Source organism: Castor canadensis, chromosome 7, assembly GCF_047511655.1.
Source record: "Castor canadensis chromosome 7, mCasCan1.hap1v2, whole genome shotgun sequence".
NCBI lineage: Eukaryota > Metazoa > Chordata > Mammalia > Rodentia > Castoridae > Castor > Castor canadensis.
The window spans coordinates 135,092,202-135,110,878 of record NC_133392.1 but is presented as its reverse complement, the minus strand read 5'-3'; the positions used below and the strand labels follow the sequence as shown (position 1 = coordinate 135,110,878).

The 18,677-nt window shown below is 48.5% G+C and overlaps 1 long non-coding RNA gene across 3 annotated transcripts in view; it reads right to left on the bottom strand.

Moving 5' to 3' along the window:
• Nucleotides 1-7,517, bottom strand: part of LOC141424975 (uncharacterized) — a 43,577-nt gene extending 36,060 nt beyond the window's left edge. The window contains exons 1-2 of one of the 3 annotated variants that reach the window (XR_012449964.1): nucleotides 6,096-7,517; nucleotides 197-3,500 (exon numbers count right to left, since the gene is read on the bottom strand). This is a non-coding gene — a long non-coding RNA (uncharacterized lncRNA). Of the gene's footprint in view, nucleotides 1-196; nucleotides 3,955-6,095 lie in introns of those variants that run through there. The other 2 variants (XR_012449965.1, XR_012449963.1) reach the window with 2 other exon arrangements.
• Between the last annotated feature and the right edge of the window lie 11,160 nt (nucleotides 7,518-18,677).

The following is an 18,677-nucleotide window of genomic DNA, read 5'->3' as shown; positions in this document are numbered from 1 at the left end:
GCATTCACTGCCTGAGCACTGCCCCACCCCCATCCCATTGCTAGTCCTGTCTCTGCTTGCCTCTCCCTTGCTTCTTCTCCCTCATCCATCTTGCTCACTGATGGATGTGTTCCCATTACTGCCGAAATCCACACTAAAACTCTCTGACCTTTATGCCACATTTTTTTTTTGCTCTTTCCAGAGCACTTCTACTTACACGAATGCTTCTTAAACTGGATCCACACAACCCTGGGGACTCCCATCCATGTGTGCCAGGGAATATGGGAGCCACACAACAAACATGGCCGTTCCTGCTGTCATGAAAATTACCCAATGGTGAGCGACTTAAAGCACTGTCTCTGTGTTAAAAGAAACAACATGGGTACATTATGGAGCTGAATGCAAAATGCACATGAATTTTTAAACTGCAGTAAGACTTCAAATAAATTCGGAGTTTGTGGCGAGCTGCTTGAAGCTACACCCTCAACCCCCAGGGTGCCTGTTTACTCTCTTATACAGTCAGGTTTTGCTTTGGTGGAAAAGTTCGAGAGGCTCTGACTTACTTTGTCACAAAAATCCTCACAACAGCCCTTTGAAAAGCAAGACAGTTTTAGAGATGGAGAAATAGGGTCCCAGAGATACTAGGTAACTTGCCCTAAGTCACCCAGCAAACAGGTATCAGAGCCTAAGTATCTGTCCAGGTGTTCTAACCCCAAGCCTGGTGCTCATTCCAGATACCATGAGCCACCAACGGCAAAAAGGACCTGAAGACAGGTAGTGGGTGCCCAGGGCTAGGGAGGGTGTTTCAAGGTTCCTTAAAGTCCTTCCCTGCAACTGGTGGGCAAAACTTAGGGGCCAACAGGTACCTCAAGCCTGGGGTCTGCCAGCTCCAGCCCCCGAGATGGAGGAGTTGTGCCCCCCAGTTCTTCCAGGTAAGACTTAAGAGACAAAGGGTGATCACAGGGAGCATGGGTGACCCTGCCACTTCCTCAGTGCCCATTGCTATCAGGACAGGTGCTCCAGCTTCCAGGCTTCTGGGCCCGGCAGGATTCTAGAGTCAGCCACTAAATGGTCTTAGGGAGGCAGGATTTGAATCTAGGTCAGGCTGATCCAAACCCTTCTTGTTCCCATTTCTCTACCTGCCTGGGGTCAGGGAAAGTGTCCTATCCCAGAGTCAGGTGGCCCAGTTGCTTCAAAAGCAGCCATGGGACCTGACCCAGTGCCCACTCTTGCCGGCTCTAGCACAGTGATTGAGGCCAAGACTCCAGAAGCCAGCACTATCTGTGTTCATATCCCAGCTCTTCTACTAACTAGCAGTGTTACTTAATAGGTCTGTGCCTCAGTTTCCTCACCTGTAAGTGGAGATGCTCTCTGTGCCTGGTTTAAAGGATTGTTGGGAGGATTAAGTGAGTTAATCCATATAAGGCACTTAATGCCAAGCCTGAAAATGAGACATCATTATATAAAAATGAGGGTAGAGCAGCAACCTCCCCCAGGACTTGCTCTTGTCCTGCTATAAGCATCTACAATGGGCAGATGGGGAGGAAGGGAGAGATCCCATACACAGCCCATCCACCCCTTTCATTGACTCCTTCCATGTCAGACTTACACAGCAGCCTGCAGTCCCTCACAGCAGAGGCAAGTGGGAGTTGCCCACCACTTCCCCATCTCTCAGGGTCCTAGGGATTGGGTGGAAAAAGCCAAGAAGCCGTGGGACCAGGTCGTTTCTCTTTAGAACCCAAGTATCTCTGGCTACAGGAACCCTGGGCTCAATCACTGTGCTACAGCCAAAGGGAGGAAGATACTGGCCTGAGTTTGACAGCTCTTTTGCAGCTGGGCTAGAATGCAGCCGCCTGGCTCCAAGACAAGAAGAAGCTACAGGACATTACAGAAGGTCTCTGAGGAGCAAAACTACACGGTCTCCATGCCCAAGGACCTCAGAGTGTAGGGGTGGGGGTGTGGCTCAGTAGTAGAGGGCTTCCTTGGCATGCACGAAACCCTGGGGTCAATCCCCAGCACTGGGAAAAAAATCAGCATCATGAACATAACAGTCAATCAACACACAGTAAAATGACAGTAGTGATAAGTACTAGGAGGGAAAGGAGAGAGGAAAGGGGAGTTAGGAGAGGAAGGCCTCTTTGGTAAAGAAACAATTGCTAATTACTTACAGTGTTTACAGCACAGAACATTGTGAATAACGTTTATTAAGAAATAAAGAAGCAAGCTATAAGATTATCTGAGTGAAAAACATTCCTGGTAGAGGAAACAACATGTGCAAAGGCCCTGAGAACAAACCAAGCTAGGAACTGTAGCTTTTATTCTTGGTGTGAGAAGGTAGATGACTCTCTACAGCAGAAGAAATGACAGACATTGCTCACGCCCATCAAATTCACACATGACAAGCTAGGAGTCCAGAGGGTCCAAGACCACCCTCGAGTCTCTTCCAATTCTATTGATCTGGAAAGAACGACAGATTGCATAGAAGCCCAAAGGATTCTAAAAACCCTGTTTTCACTATTAGAAAGAAAGAAAAAAAAGCATGAATGAGCACAGCCTCCCACACACACTGAACAGTCATATTTAATGTACAGATCACAGAGGCAGGTAGCTCATACATGGTTAATAGCAAACAGAGAAATCAAAGCAAAATGAGTTAAAAAGAGATATGGCAAAGGGACATCCTTGCTAAACCAGCCCTTCAAACTGCCTCAGGGTACCCCGAGGGTCCCTCAAAATGCCAGATGCGCACTCACTAGTGCTTTTGATACAGGCATGATGTCTTTGCACAGGTCTTCCCAGGTCTCCTGAGAGCCCAAACTGTCATCATCCAGGGATGATTGCCACTCATGAAGCACCTTCCATGGCTAGGCATTGTGTTATGGACCTCACCTGGGTTGTCTCGTTTAATTCCCAAAAAATCCTAGGTAGTGGGGATAAGAACACTGAGTCCCAGTAAAGTTAAGAAATTTGCCCAAGGGGATGCAGTTTGAAATAATTTAAAACCTAACCATTTCAGAAAGTTGGCAGATCTTGGTTAAAAATAGGAAAAATGGCCCTGGGATGGAAGGTTGGAAATGTTGAAGCCAAGCTTTGGAGAGAGGAAAGAGGATGAAAAGCAGCCTGAATTGAGCATCTGCTATGTGACAGGCACAAAGGAGACATCTGTCCCCAGTGTCCTGCTCAGTCTCCGAGATGACACTGTCAGTCAAGGAGCACTGATTGTCCACCCTGCAGATGAGGAAATGAGCTCAGAGGGATGGAAGCACTTGCCCAAGATTACCAACAACCAAGCAGCAGAGCTCACATTTCAAGCAGCAGTGTTTAGCCGTAGACCCCACAGCTACCGCTCCACCTGGTCTTTGGCACCTGATGTTCCAGGAAATCACAGCACCTTGGCTGTAGCCCCAGCTTGTTCCAAAGACTTGCTGTGTGACCTTGGACCCATCACTCCCCTTTCTGGGTCTGTTTCTTTGGCCATGAAATGAAGGGGTGAGCAGGGTGATCTCCAAGGCCCCCTGAGTCTGTGAGAATCAAAAAGCAAAACACCATCATTCGCTGGTAAATGGATGGAATTGGAGAACATCATTCTGAGTGAGGTTAGCCTGGCCCAAAAGACCAAAAATCGTATGTTCTCCCTCATATGTGGACATTAGATCAAGGGCAAACACAACAAGGGGATTGGACTATGAGCACATGATAAAAGCGAGAGCACACAAGGAAGGGGTGAGGATAGGTAAGACACCTAAAAAACTAGCTAGCATTTGTTGCCCTTAATGCAGAGAAACTAAAGCAGATACCTTAAAGCAACTGAGGCCAATAGGAAAAGGGGAACAGGTACTAGAGAAAAGGTTAGATAAAAAAGAATTAACCTAGAAGGTAACACATATGCACAGGAAATCAATGTGAGTCAATGCCCTGTATAGCTATCCTTATCTCAACCAGCAAAAACCCTTGTCCCTTCCTGTTATTGCTTATACTCTCTCTACAACAAAATTAGAAATAAGGGCAAAATAGTTTCTGCTGGGTATTGAGGGGTGGGGGAGAGGGAGGGGGCGGGAGTGAGTGGTAAGGGAGGGGGTGGGGGCAGGGGGGAGAAATGAACCAAGCCTTGTATGCACATATGAATAATAAAAGAAAAAGGAAAAAAAAAAAAAAAGCAAAACACCAACACAGGTGTTAGGCAGCACCAGAGGAGGAAAAGCCAACCCTTTCTGCTTTTTCTGCATCCCTTCCCAACTCTCCACCACACTACATTGTCTCAGTCCTGGGAGTCTTCCACGCCAGACAGCTAGCCATCTGTCCTCCTCCTTGCCCTGCAGTCCCCAAAGCCAGCCACCTCTTCCTCATACATTGGTCCCATTGTCTCCCCATGCAGAGCACTGTGCCTTGCTGTGATCTTTCCCCATCTCTCCCCAGGGTCATGCGGCACCTTCTGCCTGGTCTCCCGGCCTCAGTTTCTTCCCTCCAACCCTGTTGGATGGCATCTTTTGCTCTAATCCTTCAAAGCTAACCAGAAGCCTACAGAATAACCCCTAAGTGTGGCATTCAAAGCCCTTCAAGACCTGGCCCTAACCAGCCAAAAGGAATTCATTCCCATCCACCCTCTTCCTCCTCACCCCCACTACCTGTCAGGTGCTTTGCTTTGCAACCTAACTGCTGGTGTGCCCTGTTCTCTCAGTCCAGAATGTCCAGCCCTCCCCTGCTTCACTCCATTCCTTGAGCTCCTCCCAAACAGATGGGGAGGTCATAGTCTCCTTTCTCTCCACTCCCAAGAGGCGTGGACTATGATTTACTCAACCCTACATCTCTGGTTCCTGGCACTGGGCCTGACACACAGGATGGACGTAGATGCATATTTGATGGATGAATGGAAGTTTGGTGTCTCGTTCTCTCATGAGCCAGTGAATTGCTTTCATCTAGAACATCAAGTTACCCAAACAAGCTCTGCCCATCACTCCAAGCCTTGCTACCCACACAAGCAGTACCTCTCAACACCCACCACGTGTAGTCCTCTTGCCTTTTGTACAAACTTTTATACAAAGAGCATAAATTTTTTATGTACTTATTACATGTGGTTTTGATCAAGTACAGTCAAACAAAATGTTTAATCAAAAGAAATTTCAAAAACAATTTTAAATTCCCACGCATGCTTTACACAGCTCAGTCAGCTCTGTCAGTCCCACGTTAAGGTCAGTCATGTTTAAATAGTAGTGTGATCTGTTGTTTCCCTGCCCCTAGTTTTGTGAAAATCTGCCTCCAAAAAGCAAGTAAAAGTCTCCTTGGAACCATACACCTGTGGATAACAAGTGTATGTATACATACATACACTTATAGTGTATAGTAGACTTACAGTGTATAGTAGACTTATAGTCTACTTAAGGCTATGTGATATTGAAAGAAGACAAGGAGGAAGAGGAGGACGAAGAAGAAAAGCTGAACCAGGAGCTGGTGGAGTGGCTCAAGTAGTAGAGCGCCTGCCTCGCAAGGATGAGGCCCTGAGTTCAAATCTCAGTACTACCAAAGAAAGGCTAAACCAGAAACAGGTGAAGACAAAGATACCTGCTCCAAAAGACACTGAGTGTACCAGCATCTCTCCACCCTGATGACCCACCTGCTGCCCAGGACAGGTCCCTGATGCTCATTCTAGGACTCCTTGGCCTATGCTTCCTCTCCAGCCCCCACCTCCAGGCCCCAGCCTCCCTCTGGCACCTGACACTCATTGCTCCTGTGGCTCACAAGCTTGCCTTCCTGTGGCCAAGGGTCAGATGTGCAAGGCTGTGGGCTCAGACCTGCCTCTGTGCTCATCCCACTCCGGACAACACTCCAGGCAGCACCCAGCCCCTGTCCCTTGCTCCCCAAAAGAGAGCCTCAAGCAGACACTCTGCACCAGTGGCCAGCTAGGTACCATCTGAAAACTGACTCCTTCAAGGTCCACAGTGGGAACCCACAGTGAAGGGTGTGAGTTGGCCAAAGCCTTGGAGTCAATCACTTGGCTGTGTGCTGCCCTACAGACGCAGGTGCAATTTCCCATTACTAAAGCCAGTCCTGGACCACCGTCAAACTGCAATATTGCCTTAGCCTCACTAATGAGGCTCCCTGGACCTCTAATTCCTCACCTGTGAAGTAGGGGTGCAAGAGTAATCCTACAAATGTCCCAGGACGATGGAGAAGACTGAGCCAGATGGTGCCTAGGACACAGTAGGCATGGTAGCCGGTATTGCTGTTGACTGAGTCATTCGGCTCCTGCTGTTGATGGGCCAAGGCCATGGGCAGTCCTGCTTTCAACAGGACTTCGGTGACTTTCAGGTGGTGGGGAAAAGAACCCTGTTTGTCAGGAGAGAATTTTTACACAAGAGAAATAGGACTCTTTTCAGAAAGGGCTCCTTTCAGTCCATTCTGTCCATCCAGCCTTATTAAAATACACGGAGGAAGACGGCTTTCCCCTCCATTATGGCTGCTCAGGGATCAGAAGATGCCAAGGCAGAGGAGGGGAGAAGGAAGCCATCTGTCTGTGGGCCTTCTGAAGAACAGGAGAGATCCCCGAGATTTGCACACATAAGCAGTGAGAGTGCCCCACCGGGGCTCAGCCTCATGGAATCCATGTGGGACGTGGAGCGCTGGGGAATTCATGTCCCTGACAGTCTTTTGGTTCCAGGCCCCCTCCATTTACTTCCAGAATCCCTTGTGTCCCAACTTGTGGCACTCAATTCACAGCCACCCCATGACTTTAGCCCAAATTGGCCAGTCCCAGCCAGGGGTCTGGACTTGATTCTCCATTCAGTCTACAAATCTGTGTGAAGCCCAGTGCAGAACCTGGGAGGGGGCACAGCCTCTGGTCAGTGAGATGTGGCTGGCATGGCCACAGATAAACCCAAGCATGTTAATCTGTCATGTCACGCTTCTGCTGAAAAACCCTCAGGGCTATGACCTGTGTGGCAGAGTCCAGATGCTTAAGCGTAACAACCACGTCATCTCACAACCACAACTGACCTGCTCAATCCCCCTACCCCATTTCTCTTCCTCTCCATTGCTCTGCTTCCTCTGCTCCTGCTGTGCTCAGTGCTGATCTGTTCATGCAGTGTTCTTCGTCATTTGACAAACTCCTACACTACTTGCAAGGCCCTGCTCAAATGCCCACTCCTCAATGTATTTTTTCAAGCAATCCTAGGGAATTTTGGTCTTTGTGTTCCTAGAACATTGTATATTTTGTGTGTTCATTAAGTCGTAAATTTTTTTTTTTTTTGCTGTACTGGGGTTTGAACTCAGAGCTTAATGCTTGCAGGCAGACACTCTACCATTTGAGCCAAACTTCCAGCCCTGTAAATCTTGAGGGCAATGTCTGTATCTAAGTACTATCTTAATTATAGATCTATTCTGGTCTATAAATGTAAAATAAAGGGCTCAATAAATGTCTAATAAAATACAGCTGAACAAGACTGGCTGGAAACATGGCTCAAGTGGTAGAGCACCTGCCTAGCAAGCACAAGGCTTTGAGTTCAAATCCCAGTACTGCCAAAAAAAGTTTGTTTTTTTTTTCATTTTTCTTTTATTATTCATATGTGCATACAAGGATTGGTTCATTTCTCCCCACTGCCCCCACCCCCTCCCTTATCACCCACTCCGCCCCCTCCCCCTCCCCCCCTCAATACCCAGCAGAAACTATTTTGCCCTTATTTCTAATTTTGTTGTAGAGAGAGTATAAGCAATAATAGGAAGGAACAAGAGTTTTTGCTGGTTGAGATAAGGATAGCTATACAGGGCATTGACTCACATTGATTTCCTGTGCGTGGGTGTTACCTTCTAAGTTAATTCTTCCAAAAAAAGTTTTAAATAAATTAAACAATAAATATAAGAAAAAAACTATTGTCCACTGTGTACAGTGTTCAGCCTTCCTTGCAGTAAGGGAAATGCAAACTGAACCAAAAATTAGGTGCCATTTCCACCCATAGATTGGCAAAAATTATTTTTAAAATTATATTTGGTTCTGATGAAGTTATGAAGGCATGGAGTGGTGGGAACAGGAATTGCTAAATTTTTGGAAATATTGTACCCATATTTTACCATTTGGAATGTGCACACCTGTTGATTCTTCAGTCCCACTCTCATGAATTTATCCTCTAGAAATAAAAGCACCAGAGCCAGGCATGGTGGTGCACACCTGTAGTCCCAACGCTCAGGAGGCTGAGGCAGGAGGATCTCAAGTTTCAGGACAGCCTAGAGCTACATGGTGAGTTGGAGCCCGGCCTGGACTACATAGTGAGATCCTGTCTCAAAAATAAAAAAACAAAAAGCACATGAGGTGTATTAGTGATTGATTGTTGCTTACTAAATGACCCCACAGCTTAGTGGCTTGGAGCAACACACACTTACTCCCTCACCATCTCTGTGGGTCAGAAACTCACACAGCTGTGCAGGCCCCTGGCTCAGGATGGGCTGTCGCCAGGCTGTGATGAAGGGAAGCAGCTGCTCCCAGCTCATCCAGGGTTCCGGGCAGCTCTCAGCAACTCAAGGCTCTGAACAGAAGTCGTCAGTCCCTCACAGCTGCCTGACTGGTGGCCACACTGAGTTCTTTGCCAAGCGGCCCAATCAATCAGTGCAAGCACACAAGAAGAGCTGAGGAGAGAACAGAAGTCAATCTCTGTGACCTAGCCTCAGAAGCTTTTGCTGCCATGTGTGACATGGTGCGGACCTTTCAGAGTCAAGCGATTCCTGGCCAAGAAACAAAAGCAAATCGTCCCATTCCCCAGTGCATTCAAATGAAAACTGGTAACAAAATCAGGTTCAACTCTAAGGGGAGACACTGGAGGAGAAGCAAGCTGGGTCCGTAAGGAATTGTGGGAGATGGCGCGCTGCTTTATGCTCTTTGGTGGTCAGCGATTGTCTTGGCATCAAGCTTGAGTCTCAGCACTGCCTGGACAGTTGGGTGTTTTAAATTGCAAATCTGATTCTTCCATGATTACCTAAAGGATGTGAAAACTTTTGAAAAAAATGATAACTAAAGCAAAGAGTGCTGGGGGCATGACTTAAGTGGTAAAGCATCTGCCTGGCAAGCACAAGTCCCTGAGTTCAAACCCCAGTTCCACCAAAAATATAAAAAGACATATAGGCAAGGAATGCCCCAAACCATTCAGTGAGGGATGGGGGGAGCACTGAAGAGGTAGGAGAGTGGGAAGAGCACATTTTGGTATAAATCCATATTGTATTTGACTTTAAAATAATATCTTATAGCTTAAAGATATTAAAATAAAAATTAAATAGATAAGTATGACATCATGAACGCCAATGCCTTGGGAGCTGAGGGGCAGGAAGAGACACCTCAGCATGGGGAAAGAGGTCAAGAGCTGAGGGAAGGCTTCATGGGGAACACAGTGTCTGAATGGGTCCTGAAACAGGCACTGGACGGGGACATGTAGAAATGACAGGATGCCAAGGAAAGGAAGAGTGCAGCAGGAAGTCCGACAACTCCCTGGGTCAGAGAGTATCAAGGCACACAGGGTCACAGAGCACAGGTCTTCCCCCCAGGCACCCAGAGGAAACCAACGCCTGTCTGCCTGGCTCTCTCCACCCCAAGTCAGCAGGGCCACTTCTGTGGAGGGTCAGGTGCAGCTGGAGTCCTGATGGGGATGGGGAATCAAGGGCAGATTCACAAAGAAAAGGAGACCCTTGAACTGGATTTTGAAGCATGAGTAGGAGTTTAATGAAAAGGTTGCACCTGTTCACACTGCTCTCAAAATCCAGAGTCACAGCTGGGTGTTGGTGGCTCATGCCTGTAATCCTAGCTACTCAGAAGGCAGAGATCAGGAGGATCATGATTCAAAGCCAGCCCAGGTAAATAGTTTGTGAGACCCTATCTCAAAAAATACCTAACACAAAAAGGGCTGGTGGAGTGCCTCAAAGTGAAGGTCCTGAGTTCAAGCCCCAGTACCGCAAAATAATAAAAATAGTATTAATAATCCACAGTCACAAGCATATGTCACACTGTAAGGGCAAAAGCAACCAGAAGGCTGAGCCCAGCTCAGCTGAGTCTCCCCAGAGACCCACACTGGGGGGTGGAGGAAGAGCAGCACTTCCATCCTCTGGCAGTGGCCTCACTGAAGGGGGCCCTCCACTCGTCACTGACAGAGCCCACACTCTGTTTGTACAGCAAACCCCTGGGCACAAGCTTTATTAAATTCACCCCAACCCATATCCAGGGAAAGCTGGCCCCATCGGGAGCACAAGACTGGGGCTGGCCCAAACTTAGGAGTCCCACCAGCAAAAGGGAAATTGAAACCACAAAAGTTGACACTAGAGAAGTTTTGGGTTAGAGCATAAAGTTATGGGGTGTAGCTCAGTGGTAGAGCACTAGCCTAGCATGCTGGGGTTCAATCCCCAATACCAGAAAGAAAGGAGGGAGAGAAGGAGGGAGGGAGAGAAAGAGAGGGAGAGGGAGAGGAAGAAAAGAATAGGGGAGGGGAGGGGAGAAGGAAAAATGTAAACTACAAGAAAACTAGTCCAAGGCTCTCCCTGATAACTTTCTCCAAGACTGGTCCTATGCTGGGTCTTGGGGAAGGAGAAAGTTCTAGACCCAGCTCCATGCCTTGGTGCAGCCCTGGGGGACATTAAACCATTCCAGAACAGAGAAAGGGATGGGAAATCAAGGGCAGATTCACAAAGAAGAGGAGACCCTTGAACTGGATTTTGAAGCATGAGTAGGAGTTTAATGAAAAGAAAGAGAGGGCAGGCACTTCAAGCAGAGGAAACAGCATATGCAAAGATGTGGCATCTGGACCAGATCTTCAGTGCAGACAGAACTTGGAGGAGACATGAAGACAGGATAGGCAGAAGGCGAGAGAGGAAAGGAGGCTGGAGGGCCAGGGAAGGAGATCATAAGGCAAAGAGGGATAGGGTGCCTGGCCTGCAGCCCAGGGGTGGGGGCCCATGCAGGTGATTTAGGAAGTGTGACCTCTGAAGAGACATGGATTGGGTGCCTGAGGGACAGTAAGATGGCAAGGAGACTCTTCCTTGCAACTTTCCAGTTTGTTCGCAGCAAGTCCATATTAGCATTACAACAAACTTTCTCTCAGCTGGGCCCTCAAATCACCTCCATTTATTGAGAACCTCCTGAGGCTTTCTGCAAATGGCCTTGCTAATCTTCACACCAACCCTTTGAGCAAAGTCCTCCCACCCCCTTTCCCACCTGAGAAGCTAAAAACCTGGGATCACACACATAAATAGGACTGCCTTTGAACCTGGGTCTTTTGGACCTAAAGGCTGTGCCCCCAGCCTCCTGCTCAGCACAGGTGACAGGAATTAAACTATCACTTCCACAAATCCTGGGAGGCCAGGAGATAAAGCCAGGTTCAAAGCAGCCTGATAGGCTGAGGCAAGGCACAGGGCCCACCTCCAAATATGGATGTATCAGGTACAGATGTAAAGTCCTAGACTGGGTAGCAGTGACCCGCCCATAAGCAGGGGGATGGTATGTGGCTCTCCAGGGACTTGCACACCCTGTTGTCCCAGAGGCTGGGCCTGCACATCTGGGCCCTGGGTCCAAAGAGTCAGAACACTTTGGGGTGGCAGGTGACAGAGGTGGGCTCTAGGCAGACTTCAGGCCACAGTTCCCAAGGACTGTTCTGTCCTCATCCATAGCCTCTTCTGGTGGCCCTGGTGATGCCGGAGCCAGCCCTGAGCCACCTCCAGCAAGAAGCAAGGTTGAGGTCAGGCTGAGCTCATGGGGAGGTGGGAGAGCTCCAGATCACTGGTATTAAGCATTTTAAGCTGCAGACCCTTCTCTGTGGTTGAAATTCCATATAGAACCCAGTGTAGAAAATAAGTCAGGTGGGAAATGACTGTGCTTAAAACCAGGTGGGGGCTGACTCTCACTGGTCTTGCCAAGCTTCCCCCCAACACACACACACACGGACCTCCAAGAGGTCTGTGAGGATTGGCTGAACCAAGTGTGAGTGCTACTGAGCTAGATCACTTCAAAAGACCCCAAGAGACTGAATGTGTACACTGCACCATGAAGGGGATTAGTGCTCTGATGAAAAAGACCAGAGACAGCTCCCTCATCCCTTCTGCCATGTGAGGACACAGCGAGAAGGTGCCATCTCTGAACCAGGAAGCTGACACTCACCAGATATCGCATCTGTCACCACCTTGATCTTAGTCTTCCCAGCCTCTAGAACTGTGAAAAATAAATCCCCATGGTATATAAGCCACCCATCTGTGGTATTCTGTTATAGCAGCCTGAGGGAGTAAGACAGGCCCTCTGCTCAGATAAGCTATAACTCTTTAATTCCTAGTGAATAGTCGGGGAGCAACCAAACACTGTGCACCAGGCCTTAAACAAAGACCCTTGTACAAGTCATCTCATTTAATCCCCATCACAAACGTGGCAGAAATGGCCAGCTGCCCACCCGACTCTACTTTCCCCTTCCTCTAACAGAAATTAAAGCCAGACACATGACTACATTTCCCAGCTTCCCTTGCAGAAAGGGGAGGCCATGTGACCTAGTTTTGTCCAATAGCATGTGAGCAACAGCAGTGTGCCCATTTCCAGGCCAGGGCAGTAAAGGGAGTGGGTGAATCTCCCACACTTCCTTTCCCTTCCGCCCTCTGGCTAGGACCAAGACCACTAAAGTCACTGTGGCAGCCTGATGCCGAAAGCTTGGGCTGGGTTCCTGAAGTTACTCAGTGGGGCAGCGCCCCCTGCTGATCTGTTCTATAACCTGAAAAAGAATTTCCACTTGAAGACTAGAAGCATGGCTCAAGTAGTAGAGCGCCTGTCTATAAGTGCAAGGCCCCAATTTCAACCCCCAGTAATGCCAAAAAAAAAAGAAAAAGAAAGAATTTCCATTTTCCTTGCATTTTCGCAGTGCAGGTGTCTGTGTGACAGCAGTAGCACATGCCCCCATTTCTCAGAATGCTCAATAACTCTCCAGGTCCTCAGCTAAAAGCACTTGCCTGCCAGATGTTCAAAATGATAGTGACAAAGCTTGGAGTATGAAAGGAAAAATAAGACATGTCACATCCATACAATGGAATATTACTTAGCACTAAAGAGAATGAGCTATTCAGCCATGAAAAGACATAGAGGAAACTTAAATGCATATTGCTAAGTGAAAGAAGCCAGTCTGAAAGTCTCTATTATGGTCTGATTCCATTTCTGGCATTACTTAAAAAGACAAAATCATGGAGATTGCAGAAAGATCAGCGGTTGCCAGGGACTGTGGGGAAGAGAGCTGGGCAGGTGGAGCACAGAGGATATTTAAGGTGGTAAACTATTCTGAATGATACTGTAACAGTGGATGCATTTGTTGAGACCTATGGAATGTGCCATGCCAGGCATGATAACACACAGCTGTAATCCCAGCACTTAGGAGGCTGAGGCAGGAGAATAAAGACTTTGAGGCCAGCCTGAGCTTCACAGTGAGTTCTAAGTCACCCTGGGCTATGTAATGAGACCCTGTCCCAAAAAAACCTATAGAATATGCAACAGAAAGAGTGAACTCTGAAATAAATTGAGGACTTCAGCTGATAATAATGGTTTTCTGATTATAACTATAATAATATTTGTTCATCAATGTACCACACTAATACAAGATGTAACTAACAGGGAAAACTGTCAGGGTGGGGTATATGGGAATTCTCCTTGCTTTCTGATCAATTTTTCTGTAAGCCCAAAACTACTCTAAAAAATAGTCCATTCATTTAAATAGAAGCATATATATGCAGCTTCAATAAAAACTCACATATCAAAAAATAAGGTTTTGCATGTACCAGACCCTGATCAGTTCTCATTTCTTCTTCCCAACAGCCTAGACTACTGTTATGCTATTTTTCAGATGAGGAAACTGAGGCACAGAGAGGCCAAGCAACTTGCCAAAGCCAGAAATAAAACATCATCTGTTTGACTTCCCATCACCATCCTTCTCCCCAGGCCCTTCTCCTCCCCCTTCCATGATGTTTTCCCTCACCAAGGCGGAGCACAGATTCCCCAGCCAGGAAGAGCCAGCCGGTACCCTGTGCTGGGCACACTGTCACATGAGCAGAAGTGATCAAGGCCCACAAATCACAGATGAAGGTGACTCCAAGGTCACCAGCAAATCAGACCTGCAGATGCCCTGGGCAGTGCTCCTGCTCTGCAGAGCACCCACTCAAAATAAATCAGCCCCATATCCCCACCTCCCCCAACACGCACGCACACGAAACACACATACATTCACATGCGCACACATGCGTGCATAGCCATCCACATGCATGTCCTTCACTTTGTCATTGGACCCTCAAACAGAATTCTGGCCCTTTAGTGCTTTTACAAGTTAGCATTTCTCTCCAAGAGCTGAGGGTCATTTGGGAACTTTTTTTTTTTTCTGGAGATTGTCAAGATCTTCTTCGAAATGCATAACCACACCTGCACATTAGCACAAGGCATCACTTTCTCTGCTCTCCATAACCCCTGGAGGGGAACTGAGGGAATGTATCAAATTCTTAATTTAAGAAGAACTCCCCGGCGCCTGCCTGTGGTGAAGGCCATTTTGGACGTTGGAGGTGTTAGGAAGAAAGGGCCGCCTGAAAAGCCTCATCTGAAGCTGGACCTCCCTGTGAAAGCAGAAAGACCTGGTCCAGCTCTGGCATGTCAAAGAAAAAAATCGCAATCCAGCGATGGCCTAACATCTGACAGTTGAGCAATAGACTAACCATTACCTGACTGTAGGGTGAGATGATTCTACCAGACCTGCTGACTCCAATCCACTGCCAGTGGCGAAGACAGCAGGCATTTGGAAAGTCCCTGATGCCTTCAAGCATCAGAGACTCCCTGTCTCCAATCCCCTTCCTCCGCAAGTGTCCACTGAGGCTCTGGAGTCTGCTAGGCCCCATCGTTCCTGGCTGTGTGATTCTGGGCATGTTACCTAACATTTCTGAGCCTTCACCTCCTCTCTTAAAAAGGTCAGCAAACAATTGTGAAATTTGTTGAGATAACATAGCTAAATCAGGAGCCATGCAGAAACATTCAGCAAACATTAGTGATTTTGCAACACTCGTTACTGGAGAGCTAGGGAGATTCTTACAGATTACCTCACCCAATGCCCTCATTATCTGGATGGGAACATTTTGCTCTGAGAGGGGAAGGGTCTTGCCCAGCATCACACAGTAAGCAGGAAAATCTGGGTCTAGAACCCAGGTCCCTGTTTCTCAGACCTAGGCTTTCTCCACTGAACATCCTGGTCATGTTCCAGGAATATCTCAGAAGACAATATTGCAAGCACTATGAGAATTAAACAAAGGAATCACCCTGGAAGAAGGAAAGCCTGGGATGTTCATCTCATCAGCCAACCTGGAGACCTTGCTCGGCTGCCCCAAGGGCTGTGCTCTGTCTCAGCCCCTGGAGGAAGAAATGGTGGATGGAAAGGCGGAAGTGTGGCAGGAAAACATCCAGCCCATGACAGACATTCCATTCCCGGAGAAGGATGCAGAAGGAGGTCTGGGTAGGACATCGGCTCCACCACCCAGTCCCACTCAGCAAATACCACCATTCAGACACCCTTCTCTGCTTGGGGCCTCTCAGTAGGCACCTGTGGTTTGATCCTACACACACCAGAGATCTCAACCATCAGCCCAGCAAAAAATGCCCGTGCAGGGTTGACCCATGCTCAGACACTTCTTCCATGTCCCCTCTGAGCCCCAGAGGTTCCCCTCCCAATCTACTGGAAAGGCAGTTGGGTACTCGTGCTCAGTTCTACCTCCATCTTGGAGGTGCAGAGTGCCAGGCCCCGTTTTTGAGAGCAGAAACAAGATCAGGCATGAGCCCTGGGTGGGTTTGGTGGGCTTTGGGGGGCACACTTGGCCTTTGTTCCTTCACTAAAGATGCTCGTCATTATTGGCTCCCTGTCATCCCCATGTACAGCATGACCCCATCACCACCAGCCACAGCTGACTGGTCAAGGAGTGAAACCCGACTCAAAGGCAGCCCATCCATTGGCTGGCCAGACATCCTCTGAGCTGGCCAGTCATCGCTGGGGGAGTTTTTGAACAAAGACATTAAAAGGGTGTTTAGGGACGGGTACTGGAGCCAAAAGGTGCTGTGACTAGGGAAGGGGTGATGGGGAAACAGGGCAGCATTAAAGTCATGGATCTCAAGGCTGAAGGAAGACTGGGAGTGAGAGTGGGCCTCTCAGGAACATTCATGGAGCTGGTGGAGTATTGGTGAAGATGGAGAGAAAGAATCCCAGAAGGACTGCTGGTGAGCACAGAGATGGGAATAGGGCTGGATACTCAGATGAACACAAAGCCATATTAGTTAGGGTTACTCTCCCCAGGATTTGGGGAAGATTCCAGAAAGAGACTCTGCAAAGAGCCGTAATAAGGCCCCGTGGCTGAGAGCTATGGGTGACTGTAAAAGAAGCTGATGACCCCCAGGAAGGAAGTTCCCCCTGGACCCCCAAATCTGAGAGCATCATGTCCCTGGGGTTGAGAATGGGGAAGAATACAACACGTCTCTCAAACCCTGTGGTGGAGCTCGCCAGGGGCTCAAGGCTACATCTTTCTCCATCTTGCTGGAGGCTGGAACACTGGAAAGGGCTTTTCTTCTTATAGACTGTAGCAGAGACTTGGAAGTGAAATTTCTGGAAATGCGTTCAAATGCTGGAGAAACCCTTTAGCATCCTTACTGTGTGTCAAAAGAAGACCAGCAGAACTGTCTGGCTGAAGTGGAGAGCTCATGAGGGGCAGGCGGGAGAAGGGAAATGTTGACAATGGAAAGTTGCTGGGGACAATCAGGCTGCACAAAAGAGGACCAGCATCCTTGCTGTGGCTGAAGTTCACTGGGTTGAAGTGTGAGGAAGATGTGTCGGAAGGTCAGGCTTGGCCCTGGCAGGCACATGTACAGTTACATCCATCAAATTGAGGTCATTTCCACAGCACTCAAGGCTTCTGGGACTAGGACCGGCCAGGCCTACCCCTAACCACAGGATTCAAACACCTGGAGACCACGCCCCGGCCCCCAAATTCATGGTGGGTATGGAGAAAGAAGGGAGATGTCCTGAAGGCCATAAATAATCTACCCAATGGGCAGCCTGGTTATTCTCACCCCAGTCTTGGGGGCCTGAGAAAACAGGAAGGTCAGAGTGGAAGGAGGGCTGTGCATTATAGGGTCAGAGAAGGGACCCCTGTAAGCAGTGATTTCTGATACAAACACCTGCTCAGGCTCCCTGTGTAAGGGGGTGTGGGCAGGAGCAAAGGAAGCAGTGCAGTCAGCTATTGACAGTCAACAGGATCCACTGAGCAGCAGGAGGGCCAGGAGAAGCCCCCGCAGAGTCCACTAACACAGAGAGCAGGCTGGACTTCGGTATCCCCCTCGTTTTCCAAGCTGTGTGTGCCATGCTCTCTAGAAGATCATTCTGGGAATGAAAGGCGACACCCAGGTCTAGTCCTACTCCAGGAACCTGGTCTACATCCAACTAATATGGTCTACATCCAACTAGTACTAATGTCGTTCTCCCAAACCTGAGGACAAAGGCAGGTTCTACGCAGCAGCCCAGCTGGAACCACATTTGTGCTGTACAGGAGTGGGTCTTGAAGTGTGAAGCAGAGCTCCTACTTGGAGAGGATTTAGGAGGGGGGCCAGCGGGAGCAGATTAGGAGCTGTGGATCTGCTAGATTATCCCTGGATCTCACTCCAGCTGGGGTATCTCATGCACTCATGGGAACACAGTCTGGAAAGGCTCAGACATGGCCAAGTGGTGAGGGCTGCCACACACACAGCTCACTGCCAGTGCCCACAAGGGTCACAAACATCTGACAGATGCAGCCATGGCAAGGTGGCTCTGGCCAGTTCTACAGGCACCACAAGCACCCAATACCATGAGAACTTCCACTGTGTAGTCAGATATTGCTCTGCACCCCTGACCACAGCCCTCCCTCATTCCTCTTCCCTCTTGGTGCTCCTGCCCTTGGGCTGCCCCTGGACCACCTTACTGACAGCAGCCTCTTGTGTTCAGGGAGCCTCCATTCTCCCTTCCAGGAGCCACTGTGACTTCACATTCTTATAGTTTTATGACTTTTCTATCTCATTAATTGTACCCACCTTGGCTAGAATGAGACCCAGAGTGGCAAGTCTCCCTGGTCACTCTCTCTTCCCTCTGAGAAACCAAACACAAGCCAGCTCTCATTGGGACCTCTTTGTCCAGCCAGTGGTCAGGCTCTGTCATGTCCCATTCTGTGCAGCTCACCTTTGAGCCCTGAGGATGATTTGCACTAAGATAGCCTCACCTTCCCTAGGAGTCCAGGATCTCCACCCAGCCATGGTCCCTCAACAATTCCTCCTACCGTCTAATAACAGTCATCATAAAGCCACCATTTATGAAAGAGCCAGGACATGACAGATATTGTGCTCAGACTTTCACACAAATATCTCACAATCCTCACAAGTCCCCTAAGGGTGGGTGCTGGCCCCATTTTACAGGTGAAGAGACTAAAGTTTAAAAGCATGCTAAAAATCGCACAGTTGAAGGCAGCAGGACAGAATTCCAGTTCATGACTGACAAGGCTGCTAACACTTGGATGGGTCCCCACCAGGGCCCGAAAGCTCCCATCAGAAGAGTTGAGCGTCTCCACATGCTTGGGACCCAGATGGCTACTTCCTGTGATTTTGCTTTTGACAGCTTTGGGGTTTGAACTCAGGGCTTGCTAGGCAGGTGCTCTACCACTTGAGC